The sequence below is a fragment of the Uranotaenia lowii genome, chromosome 2, assembly GCF_029784155.1.
Source record: "Uranotaenia lowii strain MFRU-FL chromosome 2, ASM2978415v1, whole genome shotgun sequence".
Classification (NCBI taxonomy): Eukaryota; Metazoa; Arthropoda; class Insecta; order Diptera; family Culicidae; genus Uranotaenia; species Uranotaenia lowii.
Window position 1 is genome coordinate 1,955,342 of NC_073692.1, and position 21,688 is coordinate 1,977,029.

Consider the following 21,688-nt stretch of genomic DNA (forward strand, 5'->3'; position numbering starts at 1 on the left):
TCCTTCCTTCATCCCTCTTTGACTACTAGGACGTGGCCGGCGCCGTTATTGATCATTTTTTAAAGGGAGAGCATGTGTTTTGTGCATTGAGAATGAGTTGCTAATCCCAAGCTGCATTCTTTTGGCCCTTGTACAAAATTGATGGCCTCGGTCAATTACGGAGTAGCAACCATATTGGCGATGTGTAACTTGTTCTACTTAGCCACGCCAGCGATCATAAAATTCGAAATGCATTGATGATTTGATACTATATAATATTATATTTTTATTAAAACTAAGAGACCATGGTATTTTTGAAGACTAATTAAAGCATTTCGGGCTTAATGATTTAAGGTGGATATGAGTAGTCAAACAAGCTAAGCTACAAGCTAAGCTAGCTAAGCTAAGCTAAAACAGTAAAATATTTAATTGATAAATCATCTTTTCTCGTAACTATTTTCTTATTCGAGTTTTCGAATGATTCCAAGCTCTTTATTCAATATATTTCTGCTGAATTCAATTGTTTGAACACTAACTTTAGTTCCTTAACACTAATTACTGAACTTGTTTATGCAAATGACGAAAAACGTAGATTTTTCTTTCCTATGGAATGTATGAAGAATCTCATAACAACTACGTCATCATGCCCGGCGTGGGATACGTTCACGCATGATGTACCCTATAATTAAAATACTCTGCGTTTTGGACGCATGAATTGAAAAACATTGCAACACATTTTTTTTTAAGTTTGATTTGAGAATGAGAATGAGGGCAAATTCCAGAATTTTCCAATGAAATCCAGGCAACTGGGCCGGACGGTACTTTTCCTAATTTTTATACTAAATATCCGAGTAATCCCGAGTAAATCCGAGCAATTCGGCAACCTTAGGCAATAGGAAGTATTGAGGCTTGTCATTTTATTCGGGGGCATAATTGTGTATCATTACTTCATATGGACGTTCCCTGATAAAAATTATAGACAGATGATAGATTAGATAAGAAGCATGAAAAGTGTTGAAAATGAGATAAGAGCTTTTTATGAGAAAACTTCCTGCCGTACAAGACCATTTGTCCCGCACCGTATTATTGTCAAGAAGAAACTAAGTCGATAGGCCGATTTTGCATTGATCTATACATTGATACATAGATGGATCGAAGCACGTGATTTTCGTACCCTGATCGGACAAAAGGAAATATACTTCACTTGGACTGGCCGTACATTCACTGATTCGTTCATGAAGACACGAGTGACACTAAGATGAGAAAAACGACAATCATCGGAAAAAAATTATCATGAAAATACAAAATTTATAAATGTTAAAACTGCACATAACGACCACAATTTAAATAAAAGATTGAAACGAGTAAAAACGTTATAAACAATGCAAAACGCGTAGATATTTTTTTTCAAAAACCATGAATAAAAGTTTTTAGAAAAAACTGCAATGGGAAGTATGGCCTATTTCTATCATATTTTGATAAATTTGTTTAAATGATAAAACTGAGATTAAAATTAAGACTATTATTTTGATTTTTACAAGTTCAAAATCCTTCAGTTGATGGATCTTGATTTTAATTTAGTATTCATTTATAGCAGTAGATCTATCAATCGTTAAAAATTATGGGTGTTCCAGAATCTTCGATAAGGTCGGAAGCTTATTGTTTTCACGGAAGATCACGTTTCAATAAATGTTATGGCGTTGGCCGTTTCACTCGTTCGCCTCGATTATTTCAAGCGATATTTTCAAGACTAACAGACACCGAAGAACCGTGATTTCGTCAGACATCCTTCCATGAACTGTCGTTCTGCGTTATCGAAGGAGGCTGATGCGGTAGCGAGACCCGATGGGTACTTTTTGAAATTCATTTCGTGAGTTCCCCGGTGCTCATTTCCAGCAGTTGCGCACTCTTTTTGGGGCGCTCATTTTCCACTGGATGGGAGTACTCTTCAGGGGGATGTTGTTGGGAACCTGAACCTAACTGACAACACGGCTTTGATCCCACGTTTGGTCCAGTTGGTTGTCAGTCAGCATTCGCATATGGCCGCATGTGGTCCAACTGTTAGGATCGTTTGAACTTTCTTCCCGTAAGAAACGTTAGTACTCTGAGTGGGAAAACTAACCACTGTTGGTAGTGAGTTTATATGGAAGTTTTTCCCCAGTTTATAACTGCAGCGTGTTAAAGGGAATGTTTACCGGTTTCGGCGTTTCGTTTTTCTTTTTTCGTAAGCTATCGTGCATGTCCGGAGTTGATGTATGGTTGTGGGAATAAAACTAACCTCTAAATTTGACGCTGTCTTGTGTTTCGTTCTTTTGAGAAAAGAATGAAAAAAAATGGTAATCATGTAAATGCACGATGCCGTTTGTGTTATGGTGGTGGCTGAATAAGTTAATCATGTGCTGAAGGAAGCAATGTTAAGCTTTTTGTCGGCGTGGAAAACAAAGTGCTAGAACTGCCTAGCGATTTCAAACCACACTTAATTAGGGTGGAAATTTTCGCGCCATTACTTGTGCTTTCTGGTTTCCAAACTGATTTTCCGGGGGAGAGGAAACAGGTTATCGCAATGAGCAGCACCAATTCCGGTGAAAATCGGCTAAAGTGAAACAATTTATTAAGTCAAAAGCGATGAAGATAAACTGTGTTTACAGTCAAGTGGATCTTCATTTGAGCAATCTAGGAAGAAGGTGCGAGAGTATTATACCGTCAAAGTAGGCCGTGGCGTAGATTGCTATGTACGTTTGGTGGCTGGTTGATTGCTACGCCTACTTCGTGGGCATCCGGAAATGTGATAAAGAATAATTATTTCAATTCCACGTGGCATAACGAAGAAAAATGAAGAACGGCAGCTAAGTGGTGATAAAGTTTTATTGTGGGTTTTATTAGAATACCAAAATTTTGTTCCTCCTCCGATTCATAAACCCATCAACAATCGATAAGGATTCAGAAAATTCCTTGCACAGGTTGCACAACATCAGCCGGTAGTTTGGAGTACTTAAACAGCCATAAAAAGTAGAAAACATTTAGGAGGATTCCGAAGGGCGTTGGGTGTTTGTTCAATCTTTTTCCACTGATTCGCTTACAGTGATGTGTTGTGCGTCTGTCCGGAGCGAAAAATAAATAGTTATAAAACATTATTATACAAAGAAGAAGAAAAAAAAAACTACGCCACTGGTGCTCGGAAATCCCAACGTAGGATAATGTTGATTTTATCCAGAGCAATGTGGAATGGTGAAACAGCGCCGAAAAACAACATCAAAACACGTGATAGAAACATACGCATAGTGAATAGGCCCGACTTAGCTCTAGGTCAGTGAAGCAGAAATTTCAGGGTCCGGAAAAGAAATACGTAAAGGGTCCGGTGAGAATACTGACTCACTTAAGTTGGGACTTTAACAGAGAAAAAAAAACACAAAAATATAATCACAAAGAGCAGTATCCGCAGTCATTGGAACATGATTCCACAATCGCTGGCATCAGGGACGATCCGGTCTCCACCGACAAAGAACCAGAACCGTACCCGGAACGCAATTCGTGTGCTCTGAGCTGCCGGTATGTATACACAATATACAAGCAATGGTGTACTCGCAAATACATTTGTAATGGAAAAATGTATCGAAATGAGATATAAATAAGCGCGTTTTATGACCCAGCACAATTTTTTTCCCACAGCTCCCATACCCAAATGATCGATCAATAACATCGTTCATTATTTGAACAGTGATTTGGGGCTTATGATTTCCATTTGTTTTGGCCTACCCGGAACCAACGCCATTCGCATGTCTGCCATTTCTTTGATTGTTTGCATATACCGAGAAAAATAAAATATGTTTCAAAATTTTTTTTTTGTTTCGATTATAGTCGTTTTACCATCTTTATGGCATTCGCGACTTTATATCAACGTTGCAGTTGGCGGATAGTTATTGAAAAACTCATCCGGTACAACTGTGTTCGATATTTACTCTTGGGCTCGAACTCGCGGACATCGGCTCAGAAGACAACGGTTTTGCCAACTGAGCTATATCACAAGCCCTATGTTTCAAAATGAAGATTGCAAAAATTAAAGAAATTACTTTTCCATTGTAAGAAAGACTCAAAAATCAATATGAAGCATATTGGAACTAAAACATTAAATAATTGAGGCATATTGAGCCTAAAAATATATGGATCAACCCTTTACAAAATCCAAAAATAAAATTTTTGGTATAACAACGCGTTTGTTGCAATTAAATATGATTAGAAGAATTTTACTCTAAATACTGACATTCGTAAAGAAGGTTTTTAGAAACATTCAAACGCTGAGGTGGTCCAGCGAATTGGATGACGCGAGTCTGGTTGTGGGCTCAAATCCCATAAGTTGCCGACAGGTAAGATGTACTTCCTCCAATAACTGAATATATAATAAAAATTCCAATCAGTTGTCAGCTGGTCAAGGTATAGGGGAAAAGCGGGCTATATGCGCCTATTAAGCAGAATACTGATTTAATCGAGTATAACATCGAATATGTGAACAAAAACTATATACACTTGTGCAGGCATCTGTTTTTTATACATTAGAGTAATTTTTATGTTGAAATCTCCTTCAGTTTTTGAGAAATCGATTTTATTATAACTATTGTCAAAATTGCCAAATCTCAAACCGTGCGGGCTAAATGTGCCTACACAGCAAAAACTAAATCATTCAATTTTACATTGAATGTGATGCAAATTATTGGACCATCGCTTAAAACACAATTTAACGTTTTGATTTGAAACTACATCATGGCTTGTAAAATCACAAACCTGAGAAATGTTTGCAAAATGTGAACTGCTGTCACACGATGTAATGTGCATAATTAAATTTTACATTCAAATCGATGCAGGTTAGATCCATAAACAACCCTCCAGGAGGCTTCAGTGAATTTAGTTAGAAAAAAAGTATTGATATGACGAAGCTGATTTTTTATTTAAGATTTTGTCATTCACGAACCCTTTATATGGTTGAACTTCACTGAAATTTTCACTGAATTTCACTTTCAAAATCTATATATATAAAAATGAATTTCTGTCTGTCTGTCTGTCTGTCTGTCTGTCTGTCTGTTCCCTATAGACACGGAAACTACTTAACCGATTTGCGTGAAACTTGGCAGGTGGGGGTATTGGAGGCAGGGGAAGGTTCCTATTGTCGTTTGAGACCCCTCCCTCTCTCATGAAGGGGGGGAGGGGCCTCCCAAACAAAAGACAATTTTTTGCATAACTCGAGAACCCATCAAGCAAATGGTATCATATTTGGCATGGGGTGGTATTTGGGATCGAGGAATATTTCTATGAATATTTGGTACCCCTCCCTCCTTTCAGTGGCGTGATAGGAAGGGGGGAGGGGGCTACCTTACAATTTTTCATATAACTCGAGAACTTATCAAGATATTGGATCCAAATTTGGTATGTGAAGTTATTTGGATACGAAAAATATTTCAATGATTATTTGAGACCCCTCCCTCTTTCCAATGGGAGGGGCCTCTTTCATATTTTTGATATAGTTCAAAAACTAATAAAGCAATTTGAACCAAATTTGGCATGGGAGGGTATTTGGATACGAAAAATATTTCTATGATAATTTGAGACCCCTCCCTCTTTCCAGTAGGGAGATATAAAGGGGGAGGGGTCTCTTTTATAGTTTTCAACATAACTAAGAAAGTAATCAAGCAAATGGAACCAAACATGGCAAGGGCGGGTATTTGGGAACGTGACATGTTCTAATGATTGTTTGAGACCCCTTCCTTCTTACAGGAAGGATGAAAGAGGGAGGGGAGTTTCAAACAATTTTTACTGCATAACTCAAGAACTAAAACAGCAAATGGAACCAAATTTGGCATGGAACGATATTTGGGTACGAGAAATGCTTCTATGAATATTTGGTATCCCTCACTCTTTCGAAGAGGTGGATGAAAAGGGGGAGGCGAGGTCTCCCTTACAATTTTCAGTATAACTGGAGAGCTGATCAAGCAAATTGAACCATATTTGACATGTGAGTGTATTAGGATACGAGAAATGTTTCTATTATAAATTGAAGCCGTACCTTTTAAGCGGTAAGATATAAAGGAAGAAGGGGGGGTTTCCATTTTTTTCCATAACTCGAGAATTAATCGAGCAAATGAAACCAAATTTCGCTTCAAAAAGTATTTGAGTACGAAAAATACTTTTATGAATATTAAGTTATCACTCCTCTATTGAAAGAAGAGAACGGAAAGGGGGATGGTACTCCCTTTCAAGTTTATACAAAACTCAAAAATTTACTACGTAAATAAAACCAAATTTGGCATGGCATGGAATATAGGAAGAGAAGAGGGAAGCTTACATTTAACTTTGTTAACTTACATTTTGTTAGCATATGTTCTCAATTTATGCTTACGAAGCCAACAAATGGAAACAAATATGGCATGGAAAGGTACTTGGTTACGAGATATGTTTCTACGATTGTTATAGACTCTTATGCTTTACAGTGTAGAGAGGGAAAGAAAGAAAGGGGCTCCATACAATTTTTGTTGTAAAGCTTAAATACTTATCAACCAATGGAACTATATTTGATATAAGAGGATGTTTGGGAACGAAAAAAATATTTATTAAAGTTTACAATCTCCATTCAGCAGGGCGTGAAGGGAAGGACAGGGGGGGGGGCTCTCTAATCAGTTTTTTAGCATAAATCCAGAACATATCAAGCAAAAACAACCATACTTTATAAGTTAGATTATTTACGAACGATTAATTTGGAACCCTTCTTTTTTAGGGCGAAACTTAAGGAAACAGATGAAAATTATCAGATATTTAAAACAAATTTATAAATCAATATTCAGAATATAATTTATGGTTCGTCTTGCCATTTGAAACTCCAGCTGAAGCTCTCATTTTATAGTGGTTGCTTATTAATTTCGTCATAATTTGGTTTAAAATAATACCAAAAACAATAAAAATTTGAATGATTTCTGAAAATATCATTTGATTCTGAAAGGTGTAGCAAAGCACACCGGGTCAGCTAGTTATACCAATAAAAATTAACTCCAATATATAAATGTTGAAACGACGGCACCGTTACCTTCCAGAGGAATCATTTCCGAGAATTTGGTCGTCGCTAGCGATGCTGAAAAATGAAAAAAGCACTGGGCAATGGTTTGTTTGATACTCAACTAGAATAAAATCAACTAACCTGTTTCTATATTCTCTTTATTGGGTTATAACATTAATCAGAAAAGATCATGTGGCAGGAGGACATGTTATGTGTTTCTCGCCAATTTTAGAACAGCATCGGCATAATGATTTATTTTTAATAAAATCACTTCCAAACCGACAATTTCACTGCGTGATCAGCACTTTACTATGTTCAGATTATTTGCATCACTAATCTTAACATTTTCTCCAACTTTTACTACCCCCAAGCAGAATTCTCTCAATCAAAACCGATTTCTCGTTTACTAATGGAACTGTGCCTCTATACGAATTTACATGTTTTTGATATAATTTTTTGCTACGTAATGTGAATTTTACATCGCGACTCAAAAAAAGGCAACATAAATCATCAGGATAAAAAGTTAATAATGTTGATTTCTTGCAGAAGGTGCACAATCTGGTAAACTTGTCATAGCTTCGATAAAAAAGAAAAAAGTGAGTTATTTTGAAAATCAAACTCCAGGAAAGAACGTCAACAAATAAAGCCTTGATTTAGAAAAACGGTAATTCAAGGTGTGCAATAACTTGGCGCAAATGTTGCCCAAATATGTTGTTCAATAAACTTATTCATTAGGCGCTTTCCCAAAAAAAAAAAAACGTGACTGATCGCCACAAAATTTTGAAAATTACGTTACTAGGTAGTATCACTGAAAATTTAATAAATATTCATCCATCCGTTCAAAAGTTATTCACAAATGAAAGTGTTCCATTTTTTTTTTTCGAATACAGTCCTTATTGGGATTACTTTAAGATAGGCCGAAGGAAAACCACCATGCTTCATACTTATACACACCTGCATAACATCACTGAAAATATCATTCAAAATGCAAAATTCAATATTTTTGCACTGAATGTAATCCCAACACATTTTCACACCAAAAAATACAGATTTCTATTTCACGAACTATTTTTGGAACACACAACCTCAACCATTCCATCAAAGCTTGTGAAATATCATTTCTGTTGCGCATAAATAATTCTTCAAACCACTCGCCCAAAGAAAAATGTGCATTATGAAACAATCCTCCCACAAGCCCGTTTAAATAACTTCCAGTGATCAGTGTCAGCACACATCCGGTTACTCGTTGAACACTAGAAACATATTCAATTTAATTAAAATTTTACTTACTTACTTAATGTTCCTGCGCCGATCCTCCGGTGCATAGGGCCGTGTTAAAAGACCTCCACTGTTGACGATCCGGAGACAGCGTCTTCACCTGATCCCAGTCAAGATTCTCGTCGACAGTTCGGATTTCAGCGGCTAGACATCGCCGCCACGAGTTTCTGGGTCTGCCTCTTCTTCGATGACCTTCTGGATTCCAATCTAGCTCCTCTCTGCAAATCTCGTTTTCATCTTCCCGCAGCGTGTGCCCAATCCATCTCCACTTACGTTCCCGAATCTCGATTTCTAGCACCCTTTGATGACTACGGCGATGTTGTTCCTCATTCGAGATTCAGTTGCCAGGCCGCCAAGCGCGGATTATATAAAATTTTTCACCGCCTCAAAAATTGACACTTGCGGTGCCATCTAGACAACGCCTACTTGTTCCATAATAACGAATGGTGAGGAAAAACAAATATAGTTTCACTACGAGTTGCATGCAATTTTTCCTACAATACCGAAAAACAGTCATCAGGAACGTTGTATTAGAGTAACGGACTTATTTTGGACCACCTTGTCTAGCTCTCTCATAAAGCTACTAATCATGAATTTTTTTAACAAATATAGTTTAAGCACGGGCACTTAACGTAATGCACTAAATTTTTTCATATTTATTTGCTTCATAAGAGAGCCATCAACGGAATTAAGTTTTTTTCTGCAAAGAATTTCGAAATTTAAAATGAGATTTAGGAGGAAGTTGTAAAGAAGTTTTTTTATGCTGAAATTTCGTATAAATTTGAACTTTTTTAGTATTCAGAGAAATATTTTTATTCTAGATTTTCTATGCATTTGCTTTTTAATTTTTTGGATTTGTAATAAAACGGGTCATATTCAAAAGTAAACATGTTCATAGGATAACAACCCTACAGAATGTAGAGAAAAACAACAAAAACTAATAATGTCAAGCTTGTAAAGATGCCTGAAACTCAATTTAAAATATTTTTGTAGTAATTCAAAGTGTTCGACTTCACAAAAAGAATTAATTTGACAGATTAAAATCCAACGGTCCGAACTCACTTAAATTTATTTTGTTCCTTACCAAATCAGGGTTTTTGTCATCTTGCGACAAAGTAAATAAAGTGTTCCTTTCTATTTTTGACAACGGGTGGTATATTTTGTAGAATGCTGCTGTCACAAGTTTCTGTACCAAACTCGCTATGATTAAACTAGATTATGTGGCTATACCCCAAGATTGAGAGCATTACTTTCAAACCGTGTGACTGGTGGTCGTGGTATATTAACTATGGTAGAAAATCTCTGAAAAAGCTACAGGGGGTCGTGTTGGTACGAAAGTATACGACATCACAACGCATGGTGTGGAAAATTCTTTCTAAACTAGCCGTATAACGGAAGTAGTACAAAAATCTCTAGCGATTTTATCTAAGCGAGTGTGTATGTGTGGTGATAAATTTCCCCAAGTGACAAATTCAGTCCTGCCTAAGCCCTCGCTCTCACTATAGTAAAATACTGTTGTTGGCCGGTGAAAAACCACAATGACTGACTTGCCTACTTCCGTTGTGTTACTGTTGTTGGGGTTTCGATGGTGTTGTTGTTGCTGAACTCTTTCGAAGATAAGCTCCGTAGAGCGCGCGTCGTATAAATATAAACAGAACAACGATGATGTGCGCGCTGTGTTTCTCTGGTCGTGTCGTTTCGGAGAGCAAGGCTTCTGAAAGGAACCGCCGGCCGTCACCGTCTTTGCTGTTCCAATGAGGCCGATCCAGGAACCGGAGCCATTAAACATCTTCTTCTTGTGTTTCTTGTTGGTCGCCAGCATTTTGTTTGGTAAATGTCGTGGAAAAGTGCATCCAATGAGTTGCGAAACAAGCTGATCCTCTGACCGGGTCGTTCTTCTGGCCTTCTTGGAATCTATGGCGCTGTCCATTACACGGAACATTATCGCTGGCATTAACGAGACCAAAGCACCAGCTGCTGTTCCGAACATTGGACGGACATGCTTTATGTGAATCCACTAGTCTAGATGAATGAGTGGGAGGGTACCAATTCCTGACTTTGGAAGCGATTTTAGGCATGATTGATTCCAGTATTTCCGAATTCGCCTGAACTGCAGCTGGAGTACATGCATTTAATTTATGACATTCGGCCATGAAAAAAAGTTCCTAGCAAAGATAAAACCATGGCCCAGATTAACACATGTCGTGTTTCTCAAAGCCGCTTCACGCTATCAGATGAGCCATTATTCATTTTTCCATTTTCCCTCAGAAAAAAGCCCGGGTCCCACGGAATGGCCGAATAATGAACAACAATTTTAAACAACTTGGAAAGTTTTTCGCGACTGGGTTCACCCCAAAAATGATTGATGTTTTAACCGTTATTCTCAGACCTGCCGGCACACAGCAACAGCGAACGTGGGTTGATTGAATAGCACGGATTAAATTACATTCTTGATTACATTTCCAGAGCGGATCTGCTTTACGCACCACAAAGTTGTTACTTTAATTCACTCGTGTTTCGGCAGTTCATTAAATGTGCCTCCCCTGCCTGGAAGTGGGTGTGTTTCTTTTGGGTTCGGTAAGCCTTTTGGAAACATCTTCGTTGGGAGACTTTAAATCCAACTCCAAGGCAATTTTTCAGACCAATGAATCAACACAAAAGATAACATTTGAAGAAATTATTGAACCGAAATGCTGTTATTAATAGAGTAGCTAGCGAATAATAAATTAAAAAATCAACAATAATTGTAGAGATGAGATGAGTTGTATATTAGGGTGGCAGTGAGATTGGCCCAACAAATTGATCTGTGCAGAATTTCAGTTCAATCGGGCATGATTTAGGAGTGCATCAAAATGTCCAAAGTTTGTAAATATTTGTTAATGTACACACATACATTATATGTACTTATGTATGTATGAGAACCCACCCGTGGCTGATAGGTCTTCTGACCCATGTCCGTAAGTCTCGATCACACATTTAAATACTGTTCATGCTAACTCATTGACAATAATTGCAGCATTACTACTGTCCAACCCCCACTAATCACCTGCAATAGAGTTAAGCTATATCAATTCAACCTACATTTTTTGTTCAGGAGAAATCAAATAATACAATACTAATCTTTAGCCCATAAAAAGGCTTCAGCAGTTTTCCTGTCATCTCAAGAGCCAATAAAAGTCTGTCTGGTTAGCCATAGTAGAATTCCTTGAACTTACAGTTATCGTTGTTATGTTTTGTTTATTTACTTTTTCACACTATTCCGACACCTCAAAGGCAAAACCAGTTTTGTACTTTATGCTGATATTTTAATGACTATTTTTCAAATTGGAGTCATTATCAAACGCCATCATCAACGTTCGCCGAACACTGAATGAGCAAAACTTTCTGTTCCAACATTTCCTTGTTATGAGGTTTTCATTTCAGACCGCATAAATTTTCCTATGCCAAAGCTATCTCACATCTATTTTGCAGCAATTTCTTCAAAATTGCAAAGCCGTTTGAGCTGTTTTCGATTGTAATAAATTTCTTTTAGCTCCGACCACTCGAAAATAAGATTTTGAAACATTTGTCTCATAAACTACTAATACTTAAAACGATGAAATTATTGAAAATATTCAAGGACCGAAAAAACACACGTGCGATACAATTAGGTCACCGCCTATTTCAATTATCAGCTCAAAGTAAGTATTTATTGAACCTAAAAAATCAATAAAGGATATCGTCTAAATTGAAATTCTCATGACAAAAATGACAAAAATGACAAAAATGACAAAAATGACAAAAATGACAAAAATGACAAAAATGACAAAAATGACAAAAATGACAAAAATGACAAAAATGACAAAAATGACAAAAATGACAAAAATGACAAAAATGACAAAAATGACAAAAATGACAAAAATGACAAAAATGACAAAAATGACAAAAATGACAAAAATGACAAAAATGACAAAAATGACAAAAATGACAAAAATGACAAAAATGACAAAAATGACAAAAATGACAAAAATGACAAAAATGACAAAAATGACAAAAATGACAAAAATGACAAAAATGACAAAAATGACAAAAATGACAAAAATGACAAAAATGACAAAAATGACAAAATCGACAAAAATGACAAAAATGACAAAAATGGCAAAAATGACAAAAATGACAAAAATGACAAAAATGACAAAAATGACAAAAATGACAAAAATGACAAATATGACAAAAATGACAAAAATGACAAAAATGACAAAAATGACAAAAATGACAAAAATGACAAAAATGACAAAAATGACAAAAATGACAAAAATGACAAAAATGACAAAAATGACAAAAATGACAAAAATGACAAAAATGACAAAAATGACAAAAATGACAAAAATGACAAAAATGACAAAAATGACAAAAATGACAAAAATGACAAAAATGACAAAAATGACAAAAATGACAAAAATGACAAAAATGACAAAAATGACAAAAATGACAAAAATGACAAAAATCACAAAACTGACAAAAATGACAAAAATGACAAAAATGACAAAAATGACAAAAATGACAAAAATGACAAAAATGACAAAAATGACAAATATGACAAAAATGACAAAAATGACAAAAATGACAAAAATGACAAAAATGACAAAAATGACAAAAATGACAAAAATGACAAAAATGACAAAAATGACAAAAATGACAAAAATGACAAAAATGACAAAAATGACAAAAATGACAAAAATGACAAAAATGACAAAAATGACAAAAATGACAAAAATGACAAAAATGACAAAAATGACAAAAATGACAAAAATGACAAAAATGACAAAAATGACAAAAATGACAAAAATGACAAAAATGACAAAAATGACAAAAATGACAAAAATGACAAAAATGACAAAAATGACAAAAATGACAAAAATGACAAAAATGACAAAAATGACAAAAATGACAAAAATGACAAAAATGACAAAAATGACAAAAATGACAAAAATGACAAAAATGACAAAAATGATAAAATTTAATTTAGCTTCCAAGCAGTAAAATTTTACTGCTTGGAAGCTAAATTAAATTTTATCAAAAAAAAACTTACCGTCAACGGTGTATGTTATCGGTGTTTTGATGAAAGTAAAATATTTCCTATAATGAGAAATGATTATCACCCAAACATTCTAACGACCTGAAATCATCCCCCCTTTTCTTGCTCCCAAATTTTCAATTATGATGCTCATCACCTGAAAAAGCCTGATCCATTTTAGTCATCCATGACAGCTTAGATTCGACAGTTGTTGATGTTCCGCTAACTATACTGCTGTTGCTGGACTCTCTGTTCTTGAGTGACGTTAATTATAAAGCCATCAAAACTTTCCGGACGACCCCCGTTAGGGGAACATATTCATCAAAATAATTGGGAGCAAGCTGGGTTGAGCTGATTGTCCGGTTGCCAAGAATGGATTGCCCATGATTGCAATTTAGTTTTGCTTTCTGAAGGGAGAGTTACATCGCTGTCTCGAGCGGTTGCAGTCATCATAGATTTGTTTTTGTTTTCTTGAAATTAATTTGCTTTGCCCCGGAAGAGGGATTGGAGAGCATTTTTAAGTGGTGTGAAGTAAGTATAGGAAAAAAGAGGAATATTAAAAAAAAATAAATGAAAAGGTAAACATCGAGTTCATGCCAAAGCTCTTTCTTCAGAAGTTGGATCGAGGTGTCAAGAATCATCAAAAAAGGAAGAATTTCTGTCACCTTGAATAAAAAGCGATTGAATAAATACTCGCTTGTAGCAGCAGTAAACATCCGCCGTCCGGGGTTTCCTTCAAGTGGGTTTTCTCACGCCCTACCTAGAGAGAAATTGTGCGCCGTCTTTTTGCCAGCTGCCAGCAGGTTTCTGCTTCATTTCACAGTCAAAGCGTATAAATAAGTTTATAACCGACAGGGCACATTAAATTCAGTCCATCCAGAGACTGGGAGCTCACTGTACTTGTATGGACGTACAAGCAAGCAGTTATTACCGAGTCGCAATCATCGGTGTCGTCTTCGTTGTCGTTCTTCTTCCGCTTGGCGTCTTCCACAGCTTTCCGGAATCTTACATGTTTGCTAAATATGTTCCCGATTTTATTTTATCACGCTAAAGAAGCGCCGGCATTTTCCCCGTTAATGGTAAGTCGATCGAATCGACGACAGATTAACCAAGCCATAACGACGTCCGGAAAACTGAAAGCTCTATGCGAGGAAGGTCTGGTGGTTGTCAATATCACACTTTCCGACGATGCCTTTTTGAAATTGTATTCTATTCTGTCGATAGAGCAGCCATTTTCAGAATCGGACTCTCTATACAAAGAATTAATATAGGATGGAAATAGCGAACATTTAAGGGTTTTTGGTGATTCTGCTCTCAGCTGTCCGACTTCCGGTTTGATACGAAACGGACGATTGCAGAAAAATATCAAACGTGAATTAATGATGCATCATAAGTTGCTTAAAATCGCTTAGAATATAACAACTTAAATTCGAAGTTTTAGAATATTTAATCTTATATGACTAAGACCACAGTGGAAATTTCAAACAAGAATGAAAGTAGGGTTCCGTGGGAAACTTCTTTTTTTAAATTCCGACGATAGTGGAAGATTTTTGTGCAAAATCATTATCAAACGCATGCTAAAAGTACGATAAAATTAAAAAAAAAAACATGTGTCACTCATACCAATATTTTAATAACTTTTGAATAGGCAGCTTTTGGCAACTAGTTTTCGATGTGAAATAAGAGTAAGAAATAAGAATATGAGTTGGGTACAGTGGGGTAACTCTTGCCCAGATGTCTGAACGTAGTGAAAAATCGGGATTTTTTATCACTTTTCATTTGCACACGACAATAAAAATCTACTTAAAAAGCATATATTTTTAACATTCTTTTGAAATTAAAAAAAAAGGGTTTTGTGCGACGCCGGCTTTGTTTATGTTTATTTTCTTTTATCAGACCTACAACAGAGTGAGTTCATTTGCACCACCTTAGTAAACGTGTATGCAAGTTGTAATTGCACTTTTAACTCTAATCGGCTTTAAGACCATTCGAACTAACACCTTGCATTCGATCGGTTTAGTATACATTCGGTATAACACAATTTTGTCGAACCAAGGCTACTAAAATAGAAGGTTTACTGACTTCTGCAGTAAGGAGGGGAGGAGGGCGCGGAGGCGCTCGTTATCTTTGTATACAAACATAAAAAAATTTGGCTGCGTTCTGGGCTTAGTCTTTCAACAGTGATTGTTGAAGCTATAAAAACACGATCAAAGTGAAAGTTTTTAGAATTTTTCCGTATAAATAATTCACAAGCTCTACCTTCCAGAATTATAACACTAAAATCGGACATGAACCAGAGGTTGTTACGCATGTAAGAATAAAATACCTTTGTTGTGACCAATGTTCATGTTTAATTTCCGTTTTCCAGATCACCCATCACGGAAAACCAAGCTGTGGGGTTATAGGAATGACTAGTTAGATTTTTTTTTTAAGATTTAAAGAACATTAGCTTAGGGATACCATACGTACTCTTTTAAGAGTACATGTACTCTTTTTCGATCGAAAAATGAGCGTACTCTTCTTTTTGTAAAATTTTACCAAATGTACTCTTTTTTTTTGGTGGAAGGAAAAAAAATTAAATTTTCTCATATAAATTAAATTATTTTTTCCGATACATGAATATTGTATTCTAATAAATCCAACTTTTTATGCATTCGTTGCACAACACTTCAGTTTTGCTTCTTTTGTTAAATGTCTCAAAGGTTGGATTCCTAAGGAAGGAATAACGAGTACATTCACGATTTCAATCTGGATTTTTTCGTTCAAAATTAGCGCCTTTTAGTATGCAATGAAGTCCTGAACAGTAGGCAATATGCTTAACAACAACTTGCTAAGAAGCATAGTGCACAAATCAAATCCAACGAATCAGCAATAATGTTTTTTAAGAGTGAAAAACTACGCCTCTGAAAAACTATTTGAAAAATCAGTTTTTTTAACAACTTTGGTGTGCTTTCTCAGTATAAAAACGAAAATTTGAATAATCCAACTCAAAATATTAAGCGTTTTTCAATTAAGTTACATATATTGCAACAAATTGGCGCTATTTGAATGACCTAAAACATCACGGCTTTGAATAAATGGCGTTTGTCTTTACAACTTTGAAAATATTTCTCAATGTAGTCTTTTTGGCGTAGCAGGATATGGTAACCCTATGTTAGCTACAACAAGTGCAAAAATGGGTGTCGAAGTATTTGCTTTTGTTTCCAACTAAGCATCTCCTTGTTGATGAACATTCTTTCATGAGAAATAATACTGTAACTTTTGTAATTTTTGTCATTTTTATCATTTACATATGTCATTTTTGTCATTTTTGTCATTTTTGTCATTTTTGTCATTTTTGTCATTTTTGTCATTTTTGTCATTTTTGTCATTTTTGTCATTTTTGTCATTTTTGTCATTTTTGTCATTTTTGTCATTTTTGTCATTTTTGTCATTTTTGTCATTTTTCTCATTTTTGTCATTTTTGTCATTTTTGTCATTTTTGTCATTTTTGTCATTTTTGTCATTTTTGTCATTTTTGTAATTTTTGTCATTTTTGTCATTTTTGTCATTTTTGTCATTTTTGTCATTTTTGTCATTTTTGTCATTTTTGTCATTTTTGTCATTTTTGTCATTTTTGTCATTTTTGTCATTTTTGTCATTTTTGTCATTTTTGTCATTTTTGTCATTTTTGTCATTTTTGTCATTTTTGTCATTTTTGTCATTTTTGTCATTTTTGTCATTTTTGTCATTTTTGTCATTTTTGTCATTTTTGTCATTTTTGTCATTTTTGTCATTTTTGTCATTTTTGTCATTTTTGTCATTTTTGTCATTTTTGTCATTTTTGTCATTTTTGTCATTTTTGTCATTTTTGTCATTTTTGTCATTTTTGTCATTTTTGTCATTTTTGTCATTTTTGTCATTTTTGTCATTTTTGTCATTTTTGCCATTTTTGTCATTTTTGTCATTTTTGTCATTTTTGTCATTTTTGTCATTTTTGTCATTTTTGTCATTTTTGTCATTTTTGTCATTTTTGTCATTTTTGTGTCATTTTTGTCATTTTTGTCATTTTTGTCATTTTTGTCATTTTTGTCATTTTTGTCATTTTTGTCATTTTTGTCATTTTTGTCATTTTTGTCATTTTTGTCATTTTTGTCATTTTTGTCATTTTTGTCATTTTTGTCATTTTTGTCATTTTTGTCATTTTTGTCATTTTTGTCATTTTTGTCATTTTTGTCATTTTTGTCATTTTTGTCATTTTTGTCATTTTTGTCATTTTTGTCATTTTTGTCATTTTTGTCATTTTTGTCATTTTTGTCATTTTTGTCATTTTTGTCATTTTTGTCATTTTTGTCATTTTTGTCATTTTTGTCATTTTTGTCATTTTTGTCATTTTTGTCATTTGTCATTTTTGTCATTTTTGTCATTTTTGTCATTTTTGTCATTTTTGTCATTTTTGTCATTTTTGTCATTTTTGTCATTTTTGTCATTTTTGTCATTTTTGTCATTTTTGTCATTTTTGTCATTTTTGTCATTTTTGTCATTTTTGTCATTTTTGTCATTTTTGTCATTTTTGTCATTTTTGTCATTTTTGTCATTTTTGTCATTTTTGTCATTTTTGTCATTTTTGTCATTTTTGTCATTTTTGTCATTTTTGTCATTTTTGTCATTTTTGTCATTTTTGTCATTTTTGTCATTTTTGTCATTTTTGTCATTTTTGTCATTTTTGTCATTTTTGTCATTTTTGTCATTTTTGTCATTTTTGTCATTTTTGTCATTTTTGTCATTTTTGTCATTTTTGTCATTTTTGTCATTTTTGTCATTTTTGTCATTTTTGTCATTTTTGTCATTTTTGTCATTTTTGTCATTTTTGTCATTTTTGTCATTTTTGTCATTTTTGTCATTTTTGTCATTTTTGTCATTTTTGTCATTTTTGTCATTTTTGTCATTTTTGTCATTTTTGTCATTTTTGTCATTTTTGTCATTTTTGTCATTTTTGTCATTTTTGTCATTTTTGTCATTTTTGTCATTTTTGTCATTTTTGTCATTTTTGTCATTTTTGTCATTTTTGTCATTTTTGTCATTTTTGTCATTTTTGTCATTTTTGTCATTTTTGTCATTTTTGTCATTTTTGTCATTTTTGTCATTTTTGTCATTTTTGTCATTTTTGTCATTTTTGTCATTTTTGTCATTTTTGTCATTTTTGTCATTTTTGTCATTTTTGTCATTTTTGTCATTTTTGTCATTTTTGTCATTTTTGTCATTTTTGTCATTTTTGTCATTTTTGTCATTTTTGTCATTTTTGTCATTTTTGTCATTTTTGTCATTTTTGTCATTTTTATCATTTTTATCATTTTTAGTCATTTTTGTCATTTTTGTCATTTTTGTCATTTTTGTCATTTTTGTCATTTTTGTCATTTTTGTCATTTTTGTCATTTTTGTCATTTTTGTCATTTTTGTCATTTTTGTCATTTTTGTCATTTTTGTCATTTTTGTCATTTTTGTCATTTTTGTCATTTTTGTCATTTTTGTCATTTTTGTCATTTTTGTCATTTTTGTCATTTTTGTCATTTTTGTCATTTTTGTCATTTTTGTCATTTTTGTCATTTTTGTCATTTTTGTCATTTTTGTCATTTTTGTCATTTTTGTCATTTTTGTCATTTTTGTCATTTTTGTCATTTTTGTCATTTTTGTCATTTTTGTCATTTTTGTCATTTTTGTCATTTTTGTCATTTTTGTCATTTTTGTCATTTTTGTCATTTTTGTCATTTTTGTCATTTTTGTCATTTTTGTCAGTTTTTGTCATTTTTGTCATTTTTGTCATTTTTGTCATTTTTGTCATTTTTGTCATTTTTGTCATTTTTGTCATTTTTGTCATTTTTGTCATTTTTGTCATTTTTGTCATTTTTGTCATTTTTGTCATTTTTGTCATTTTTGTCATTTTTGTCATTTTTGTCATTTTTGTCATTTTTGTCATTTTTGTCATTTTTGTCATTTTTGTCATTTTTGTCATTTTTGTCATTTTTGTCATTTTTGTCATTTTTGTCATTTTTGTCATTTTTGTCATTTTTGTCATTTTTGTCATTTTTGTCATTTTTGTCATTTTTGTCATTTTTGTCATTTTTGTCATTTTTGTCATTTTTGTCATTTTTGTCATTTTTGTCATTTTTGTCATTTTTGTCATTTTTGTCATTTTTGTCATTTTTGTCATTTTTGTCATTTTTGTCATTTTTGTCATTTTTGTCATTTTTGTCATTTTTGTCATTTTTGTCATTTTTGTCATTTTTGTCATTTTTGTCATTTTTGTCATTTTTGTCATTTTTGTCATTTTTGTCATTTTTGTCATTTTTGTCATTTTTGTCATTTTTGTCATTTTTGTCATTTTTGTCATTTTTGTCATTTTTGTCATTTTTGTCATTTTTGTCATTTTTGTCATTTTTGTCATTTTTGTCATTTTTGTCATTTTTGTCATTTTTGTCATTTTTGTCATTTTTGTCATTTTTGTCATTTTTGTCATTTTTGTCATTTTTGTCATTTTTGTCATTTTTGTCATTTTTGTCATTTTTGTCATTTTTGTCATTTTTGTCATTTTTGTCATTTTTGTCATTTTTGTCATTTTTGTCATTTTTGTCATTTTTGTCATTTTTGTCATTTTTGTCATTTTTGTCATTTTTGTCATTTTTGTCATTTTTGTCATTTTTGTCATTTTTGTCATTTTTGTCATTTTTGTCATTTTTGTCATTTTTGTCATTTTTGTCATTTTTGTCATTTTTGTCATTTTTGTCATTTTTGTCATTTTTGTCATTTTTGTCATTTTTGTCATTTTTGTCATTTTTGTCATTTTTGTCATTTTTGTCATTTTTGTCATTTTTGTCATTTTTGTCATTTTTGTCATTTTTGTCATTTTTGTCATTTTTGTCATTTTTGTCATTTTTGTCATTTTTGTCATTTTTGTCATTTTTGTCATTTTTGTCATTTTTGTCATTTTTGTCATTTTTGTCATTTTTGTCATTTTTGTCATTTTTGTCATTTTTGTCATTTTTGTCATTTTTGTCATTTTTGTCATTTTTGTCATTTTTGTCATTTTTGTCATGGGGCTGTTCACTAATTACGTAAGCACATAGGGGTGGTGGGGGGGTTTCACATTTGCTTACGATCTCTTACTAGGTGGGTAGGGGGGGTTTACAAAAATCTTACGTAAGAAATGTTACATTAAAAATTCATCACAGCCACAGCCATACAAAACCATATTACTCAGGTTTTTTTACTCTCTACCTATTTGTTGGTAAATTTTTATGTTATGTTATTTATCTTTAAATGTCTTTGGGTTCTATAAAATTTATAGAGAACCAATTCAAACCAACATGTCATCAAAAACACTAAACCACATTATTAACACTAAACATACCGACACTTTGTATATACCTATTCATACCGCGAGCGGTCAAATGACGGTTTTCACTGTTTTCGCTAAAACTTTCTTGTTTCTCAACCGATTTCTTTAAAAATTATAGTTTTGAAAAGCCTATAATTTGACTCAAATATGTTTCCCAGACAGTTTTCAGCTACATTCAATTATTTCAAAGTTATTTTAAGTCCAAGAAAATTTTTATGAAAAAACATGCTTCAGGAAAATTGCTATAAATCAGTTATTTAGTGCTCGAAAAAAATTCACTTAGTGCTTGAGAAAGCTGAAGTTAGGAGCTGTATGTTGTACATACGGAAATTTTTATCAAATTTTTTTTAAGGTCATGCCCACAAAAAATGTAAAAAAGTTGTGTAAAACCCGTACTTTTCAATCAATCAACCGCCAAAGCTGTTCCTGTTACAGTAGAAAAATTTCAAAAAATGTATTGAAAATTTGACGTAATTTGTCACATTTTGGCATCTTTAGATTTTGTAAAATACGAAATACATAATTTATGACGAATTTTAAAAGGTAGCTGTTTATCGAACATTTCATCAATTCGGATTTTTGATACAATTCCTACACCTAAATTCAGCTTTGCACTGGATTTTGAGTATGTTATCGTAAGCTTTAGGCAAAAAAATTATATGCAAAAGAAAGAAAATTTCATACCGGTTCTAGTGACGTAACTACATTGGCTATGCGATGCTTGACAAAAATATAATAAATATATTTCTGAAAGTAAAGCCAGAAAATTTGAGCGAATGCTCGTTTTTTTTTCGTTTCCTTTCACCCGTCTTCGTGTGCAAAATAGCTTTGAGAATATTACCACCCACTGCGCCCGTCTACCAAGCAAGAATTTGTGCTGACTTCTCAAAATTCAGAAACTACTTCACTGTTTTATTTATCATATTTTTGCTAAGCATTGCACCGCCAATGCAGTTACACC

The 21,688-nt window shown here is 33.2% G+C and overlaps 1 protein-coding gene across 1 annotated transcript in view; it reads left to right on the forward strand.

The window, feature by feature from the left end:
* Nucleotides 1-2,010: 2,010 nt before the first annotated feature.
* LOC129745316 (tyramine receptor 1-like) overlaps nt 2,011-21,688 on the forward strand; it is a 95,145-nt gene continuing 75,467 nt past the window's right edge. Inside the window, exon 1 of the mRNA XM_055738306.1 lies at nt 2,011-3,528. The gene's annotated coding sequence lies outside the window, so the exon portion shown is untranslated. The remainder of the gene's footprint in view (nt 3,529-21,688) is intronic.